The 8,860-nt window shown below is 41.7% G+C and overlaps 1 protein-coding gene across 1 annotated transcript in view; it reads right to left on the bottom strand.

Annotated features, from left to right (window-relative positions):
- Positions 1–8,389, bottom strand: part of JOSD1 (Josephin domain containing 1) — a 598,744-nt gene extending 590,355 nt beyond the window's left edge. Inside the window, exon 1 of the mRNA XM_044068376.1 lies at positions 8,275–8,389. The gene's annotated coding sequence lies outside the window, so the exon portion shown is untranslated. The remainder of the gene's footprint in view (positions 1–8,274) is intronic.
- Between the last annotated feature and the right edge of the window lie 471 nt (positions 8,390–8,860).

Below are 8,860 nucleotides of genomic sequence, written 5' to 3' on the forward strand. Positions count from 1 at the left end.
CAACAAATGAAGGACAAGCATACAATGGTCTGCTCTCCTACATTAGAGCAATGGTAGAGACTTTTGCTAATACAAGCATGTCATGGTGAAAACCAGAACATTCCCTGCACGCACACAAACGTGTGATTTATACAAAGATGACATGCACAGTTGTTTATAAAAACACAAGACAACAAGAAACCAGCTTTGCATGTCGCGCACATTCAGCAGACAGCCCAAAAATCAACAGGTTACTCATGAATAATTGCGACCAGAAGGGATGATTACTTGAGCAGTCTTGCTTTCCACTGCTGAAATCCACAATGGGTAATCAAAGCAAATCCAACTGCTTGGGAAAATTAATCCCCTCCCACAGCGGTGAATTGCTTAGAGGGCAGGGAGACAAGAAGGATGGAACAAAGAGTCAATAGAACTGAGAAGGGAGAAACAGCTTTAACTTACACAACATTCCCTTCAAGGACAGTTATTATGCAATATCCTCACAAATGGAATGAATATTACACCAAGATTCCATCCATCCATCCACCCACAACCCCCCCCCCCCATTTTTTGCACATGGGGTCAGTGTGTCACTTGAAAAGTGACAATCATCTTGAGCCAAGGTTTACTGTGGCAGGGCTAGCCACCTGGTGGCGTAGTTCTTCCACACTACACACAGACACACACACACACACACACCCCTATGGCCAATTTAGAGTGCCCAATCCACCTACTGCATGTCTTTGGAGTGTGAGAGGAAACCGGAGCACCCGGAGGAAACCCACGTGAACACAGGGAGGACATGCAGACTCAACATAGTAGACACCCCAGCCAAAAATAAAATCAGGGAACCTCTTGCTGCGAGCCAACAACTCTATCCACTGTACTGCCCCAGATTACACCAAGGCTACATCCCCAGAAACTCAAGCTGCAGTTTCACCAGCCTGTAAACACAACAGTGGTGATCTCTGCAATTAGCATATTGCTACCACTGTGACAGCAAACTCAGAGGACACAGTTTCAAGATTCAAAAGTTCTTTCCACACAGAATCATCACTATATTTCAAAATGTGCTTCCAATAATAGCCTCTACTACAAGGCTACCTTACTTTGGAATAAACTGCTTAACCATATTTTGGTTCCAAGATCAAAAGTATGGAAAAACATTTTTAATTTCAAAATATAAGCCATCCTGTACATTTTCAAAATTAATTTGCTTTTTAAAATTGCTTTTAATGGATTTTTGAAAACAAAGCCCCTGCAGTCACAAGGAACAGGTCACTTTAAAATAACCACCAAACTGGCTTAGTAACACACATTCATACTCTAGTGTAAATGGCTCGGTCTTCCTTTGGATGTATAGCAAAGTAGTTTTCTGACTCTCATGAAATGGGTGGGCAATCATAAATACACCTCAGGCCCTTCAAACCCTCATGGAACAGGATCAAAACTAGATGTAGGTACCCAATGACAGGACTAATCTATAAACTGGGATATTTTGGCTGGGCTACTAATGATCTTCTGGGTCAACAGCCTAACAGCCACTTGTGGATATCCGAAGAGGAGCTCGGAAATATTGTGCCAGAAAAAACTTCTGCTCATTATCAAGCTGCATCTTCTTCATACTAAGCTTAAGCCTACTGCTGCTAAAAGCGACACTTTAATGCCCGAAGAACTTCTGGGAATCTGGAGTGCTCCATACTATTTACAAGTCCTTGATAGACACATGCAGTGATGGGTACTAGGACTATACTTTTGGGCATGTGGATTTTTGTACCCATTACCTTTTTACTAGTGCATGTTTATAGTAGTAACTCCCCTCCCTCAATAAGCAAAGTGTAACCCTACTAAAATATGATTGGTCTGCTGTACTGTTTTACAGTGAAATATTGTTATATTTTACATTATTTTGTCACTCAATTTTTTTTTGTACATGTTCTTCTGATTGGTGGTTTCTCTACAGTCCAAGTAGGAGGAGGATTCCAGATACTGCAGGAATTCTTACTTCTGTTGTAAAGAATCTGTTACTGCAGTTGAGCTCAAAGCCAGTTTGTTTTACACTGGAAGGGTTCCTTTGCACTCTGGTGGGAGTAGACTCAGCAGAGAGCTAAATTAAACTCATCCAAAGTGGGAACTACTACTCGATAGCTTACCATTTTTATCTGACTGGCCCGACAAGTTTAACTTTTTAGTCTTTCATCCTACTTGTATAAAGGCCAAACGTTTACACAATCCCCATGCTTGCATATAAGCACAGGGATCCAGTTTAAAACCATCTATAGGAAACGCTCGCCATAGTCTCTCACTGTTCACAGCTGCTCCAAGAGCTGCCAGTTTATGCAGGGGGTACTACTGCAGATCATCTAATAGTATACTAATAAAAAAGTCTTTAAGGGACTCTCCCTTACTCCTTCAAAAGCAAGAAATTGTGTCTCCTTACCCTACATAGCACAGGCTTGACTCAGACCTGCTGAATCTAGACTGTTTGGTATCACTGTGCTCTTAAACCAGCCATCTTACATCAAAAGTGCCTCCCTGCACCCTTGCACAGAAGTGCAAAAAAATGACTGACAAACAACTGGCTCAGCTTCTGGATCCATCCGAGTTGGGGACTGTTGGAGAAAAGCTCAGCTTGAGGATTTCCCATTGGTAGTTGTGTTAAAAATGTTTAAATTTCCTGTACATAAGCCTTGAGTTTGTGCAGGTTTGCTCTGTCTACCAGAGCTGCTCAATGTTTGGCAACTTTAGCTAGCGATCTGGAGTGCATGTACAATGAAATCCAAGGCATCCGCTAAAAAAAAAAAAAAAAAAAAAAGGTATATTTAAGCCAGCACTGCACTTTTGTTAACTATTTAACTGAGCTGCTGCTTCATTTTTGCTGTTTATGACCAAGTCCAGCTAGCCCACTTCCTTCCTAAAAAACACATTCAGAAAGATCTTGCCACAATGGATGGGCAGTTCCCCATCATTTCTCCTGCCAGCTTGATTGATATGGGCATCTTGAGACAATGTAGCAATTGCTTCATGTATACTGACAACCATTTACTCCTAAAGCAAACTAACACCCTATATGAGAGATGCAAATACACTGTGCAATTAAGAGTCAATTCTCTCACGTAAAAACAAATCAGACATCAAACAGGTTGTCAGCACAGACACTTCACCTCTCACACAAAATAAGGTCACATGTAAACCCACATACACGTAGGTACTCACTAAAAGCCTACCAAAAGAACACAGATCGCCCAAACGCACACCATCCACACACCAAGCATAAAAGAAACCACTACACAACACACATATCAGTGTCTCAACAAATAAGCCCCTATGTCTTGGTAATAGGCGACTTCACAGCGAGATACGCAAATGTTCCCCTCACCAAACTGGACAGGGAGAAGGTCACAGTCAGCTGCCTAAGAGGTGCCAGGATCCGACAAACCACACATGCACTCAGTCATTTAACAAGTACCGTTATGACTCTGTCATTGCCCATGTTTGGAGTGAATGACTTTACATGAACTGTGTGTATCCCAGACAGGTATGTTCCTAGACCTAAACAGTATCCTACCCTCTCCCAGGATGATGCCACAATATAAACAAAAAAATGACTGACAAACAATTGGATCAGCTTCTGGTGTCAGTCCAGGGGGATCCAATACAGTCAGCCTCGGAGTATATGGTAGATCGACCTCGTTGCTTTGCTAGAGATGGTCTGCACCTGTCCCCCCTTGGCTTTCAGATACTGGCAAAGGCCCTTGCCTACCTCATAGTGCTTTTTTAGGCAATGTCAATACAACAAATGTTTCCAACATAACAAAAATCTAACAGAGACAAACCCAGGATTGTGCTGCTTACGCTAGGAGTTTTAAACACAAAACTGCACTCCCTAGAACCACTCCTCACCTTGGAGGATGCTGACATCTGTGCAGTTACTGAGACTTGATTTAAGGCCACTCAGAGCACACCGACTGTGCAAGACTACAACACCTTCCACGTTCAGACCTCAAAATGAGTGTGAATGAACCAAAGATGGAGGTGTATTCACCTTCATTAAAACCAAACACACAGACTGGTCAAACAGCATGACTCAAACTACTTCACGTCCAATTACCTATTGGGAAAGTACCATACCACATCATTGTTAGCTGTAGATCCCCCACCATGAACCAGGATAAGCACACTGCCTACCTCAATTTACTGATATCCCTCGCCATACAGCCCAACACCTTAGTCATGGGTGATTTCATCTATCCTTCTATAGACTGGGGGGGGCACATGAGCAAATACACACTTGCCCAGAGGCTGTTAGTTAACAGAAATGCTCTGGAACAGACAGTCTGCACCCCCACTAGGGGCTCTAATGTTCTGGACATGGTACTCACCAACATGGGGGGGAGTCACTGTACTTCCCCATGCACGATGCCCTCCCTCATTAGGTCAGACAACAAATCAGTCTCGTTTGAACCAACTACTGGATGGATACTCTTACAGGAACAAAAACTAAAGAACTTCACCAAAGCTAACACAGCATACTAAATGATGGTACAAAAAGTTTCATACCACCCACAATTGCAGACACAAATGATCACTATGAAGAAGTGTATGCAAATACCCTATGCAAATACGCTGTACAAATACTTAAGCAACTGCATAAACTCTGCTGTACCTGACCAGGTCTTCCTGTAAAAACAAGCCACTGTGGTGGACTTAAAGTATAAGCAGATTATATAATAAGAGGAAGAAAATGTTTTCCAAAAGCAAGAGGGATATCACTCTGTAGAAGAGTTTCCTCCCAAGCCTATACAAGAAAAATCGGAAATCTTACAAAGTCTTCTAAAGCAAATTATAAAACTAAAAATTGCATCCCTAGCCAAGGAAAATCATAAGGCATTCCTCAACTACGTCCAAAGTCTAAAAGTGAATGCCTAGCTATGTGCCAAACTGGTTGTAGATGGGATCACTCATACTACACTGGAAGACATCACCAACCTGCTAGCTGACAGATTCAGCGCAAACTTCACTCCCTATTCCCACCTACTATATCTCAAAGCATACCTACCCGATACCAGTCCTCTGCCTAGTATCTCTAGAAAACAGGTCATACCTACTCTTGCCAAGAACCAAAAACATGGCCTCAATGGGACCAGATAATATCCCAGGTGGTTTACTAAAATAATCTGAAACAAGACCTAGAAGATCCACATGGCATTCTCTTTAATCACAGCATGAGAACTGGCTATGTTCCTGCAGAATTGATAACAGCAACAGTAATCACCTTGCAGAAAGGGCCCCCCCCCCCAACTGGCCTGGCCCTGGGAACTACTGACCCACAAGTCTAACCAGCCTCATCTGCAAGGGAATGGAAAGAATTATCATGGACCTTATCAACAAGGACACAGGCAACCTCCAAACACTGGACCCAACCCAGTGTCGTTAAGGGTAGATCATGCCTATTAAACCTGGTAGACTTCTTTGAGAATGTCACCAAAACCATGGACAAAGGTAAGACTGTGTACAGGGCTTGCCAAGGCTTTTGACACAATTCCCCACTCTGGCATCATTGCGAAATTCTTCCAGACAGGTATTAAACCTTACATTACTAGATGGGTTGCCAATAGGTATTAAACCTTACATTACTAGATGGGTAGCCAATTGGTTCACCAACGCAGCACACACGGTCAAAACTGGCGACTCCACCAGTAGATCTGTCACCAGTGGAGAACCACAGGATTCTATGCTGGGCCCCTTACTGTTTGGCATCTATTTCTCAGAAGTCCAGGCCAAAGTAGACGGCCTTTGGCTCCCAAGTTCCCTGATGATTGCAAACTGGGAGCAATCATTGAGTCACCCAACAATGTTAACATATTAGAAGAAGAGCTAACACAAACACATGACTGGTGCCAAAGCCATGATCTAAAACTAAATGCAAAAAAATGCATTATTCCCATTGGCAAAAAATAATTCCCTACAAATTACAATATTGACAGCACCCCCCCCCCCCCGAGTTCCAAACCAGTGCTGCAAGACTTGGGAACACAGGCTAACTGCAATCTGAACTTTAACCACCAAGTTTCCACAGTGGTAAGGAAAGCTTATGTAGCACACCTCGCAAGCAAGGGCATAACATGTAGGTCAATTGAGTTTGTAATTCCACTGTACTAGACACTCACCAAACCACTAATAAGGGTATAATGCACCCTTTCCCCATGTGCCTCACAAGACACCCGCAGCAGCTGGAGAGACCTAACAGATTTCTCACTAAGAAAATACAGGGACTCCAAACCATGACCTACATGGACAGGCTGAAAGCCCTGTCACATTACTCTACATCTTATAGGCTTCTGAGAGGTGGGTGACTTGTGCCAAGCCTATAGGGCAATCTCAAACCCTGCCCTAGTAGAAATGCTGCCCATCTGCAAGTGAAACAGCTCAAGAGTCACTCACTTTAGGGATCTCAACCTAGCTTGTGACATTAACAGATCATGCTGAAGAGACACATAGGTCTCCCAGAGACTGATGCTTCTCTGGAATAGACTCTCTCTTCACGTAAAAAAAGAGCTTCTCAGTGACCCTCTTCATACGCAACCTTGCATGGGAGATTGCAAATTCACCCATGTCACTCATGAACAGGGGTAGCTGATGTTGATTGCAAACCCACTCTTTCATAAATTCATTATGCAAACTACCCAAAGAAGAGCAAATGGGGATACTTGGGATTAACATAGCTAGACTTGTAAAGGCTCTTAGGGCCATTAGCCTATTAACCTCCTATGAGCCTATATGAATCTATGAAAAAAAGTTATGCTATAAGGTATGCAAACTTCATGCTAATTAACTAAATACATTTTTTCTGGACAGATGCATCTTCCTTCTAGATCCTTTGTCCAGATTTTGGATTTCTGCACGTAAACAAGTATACATTCAACTTTATGCTGTTTAAATACCAGACAATGCCTAGCACTTCATCATCACAATCACCCAAACTCCCCAGATTATTTCATTAAAACACTCTAATGAAGCAAACTGATAAACAACATCGACACTGTAGGCACAACATCGACACTGTAGGCACAAAGCAGTCTAAATTTCAGTATGTGGGGAAAAGTTAAGCAATCATAACTTCTCATGTGCTCTCAGGAACTGCTATAGATAATGGAGCAACCGCACTACATTCCACAAGAATAATAAACCTGACACACAAAATGACAACAGTGTAATTTGCATGGTATTAAACATGATACGCAAATAACTGCCACATCATTAAACAGAGCAGCAGCAACACAACTGAACCAAAAGTTTGACTTGGATCTATACAAATCTTGCTCTCGTTTTGCAATAGACTGTTGGTGGAATCACCCCCCCCATAAAATGATACCAAGTAGGGTTACCACCTGTCCCACTTTGCGAGGGACAGTCCCACTTTGGGCAGTTGTGTCCTGCAAAAAAAATTACAAAAATAGCAAATGTCCTTAAATTTTAGGACAAAGTGATTTTGTATATTTTATGTAATAGTTGCACAAAACAGTTATGCTGTACCTGAAACACCTAAATGGTATAAGAAACAGAATAAGCAACTAAAATGCTTCAAGAATAAGCTTTTATTTAGGAAAAACAAAAAGTGTAGTCATGTCCTTTGTATTGGCCATGGGTATGTTTTGGACTGTAAAATCTGACGTTTGTGCCAAAAATGTCCCACTTTGGGCATTTGAAAAGGTTGCAACCCTAATACCAAGTAATTGACAAGTGGATATACACTTGCTCTAATTATTTAATACTATAAATCGGTAACTTCAAGTAGTGCAATATCAACCACTCATCATCTTCCGTCTGCTTTGCAAGCCCACAGTTAGTAGTGTCCATACTTCAGTCCTAGACTCTACTGCAGGGCAATTAGTTCGCACCATCATCATCACCACTTTGAAAATAAGAAAAGTTTACAACAAACATAACACAGGTTCAGCAGTAAATCATTATTACACAAGCGCCAGTAAAAACACAGAGCAACATTTAAAATACAAATCCAACTCTTCAATCACCCAAATGCCCCCGTGAAGTCTAGAAGACCTATAACCTTTTAGCAGAAGGCAGCCCCCTCCCAAACTCCTACTACACAAATACTACAAAAGGCCTAAAAGATCATCTTCCTTGGGAAGCAACGTAATGCTATAAGTATTTTGACTCTTGGTAGTGTTTTCGCTACACTATTTAACTAACTACCCACTAACGTTCGTTAGCATTACACTAGTACCCACCCAACTATATTAAAAGTGACACTCACTCATTATACCAACGTACCTTTTAACCACGGAAATAGAAAATACAATCTAAAAGAACCCTGGATTACGCAGGACTCCAATAACACGTCGTGCACGTCGCCATCTTTTATGTACTGTCATCCGGAAGTATTCCAATAAGTGTAAGGGGTCCAGGTAGTTTGTATTTGGGAGTACGTCTAGTTAATCTTCTCTATTTTTTAACCGTATTTCACAAAGTAGCATTTGTTTTTCTTTTTTGGAAATAGAACAGTACGATAGCTGCTAGAGTTATAACTTTCAAGCGTTTATTTTAGTAATTGGGACAACGCCTAATAATCAAGAATATTGCTTGCATGTTAATACTTAGAATTTCGTTGCGTAAAAACCTGGTGTTTATGTCTTTAAAGCCTTCTAATATCTAAATATTGAAAAATCTAAGGCAAGCGCAGGTATAGTGGAGAAGGTGTGAGTGTAGGAGTGATATCCGTAGCACTTATAGAGAGAACTAGGAATATACCTGGCTTGGGTGTGGGCAGTGTGTGTCCCAGTTCTAAATAAAGAGGGGCTGCAAGTTTAATTCTTGACAAGAATTTGGGTTATGTAGCCATTAACGTGGCAGTCTGTTA

This window comes from Protopterus annectens, chromosome 1.part0 (genome assembly GCF_019279795.1).
Source record: "Protopterus annectens isolate FY-2018-M chromosome 1.part0, PAN1.0, whole genome shotgun sequence".
In the NCBI taxonomy this organism is placed as follows: Eukaryota; Metazoa; Chordata; order Ceratodontiformes; family Protopteridae; genus Protopterus; species Protopterus annectens.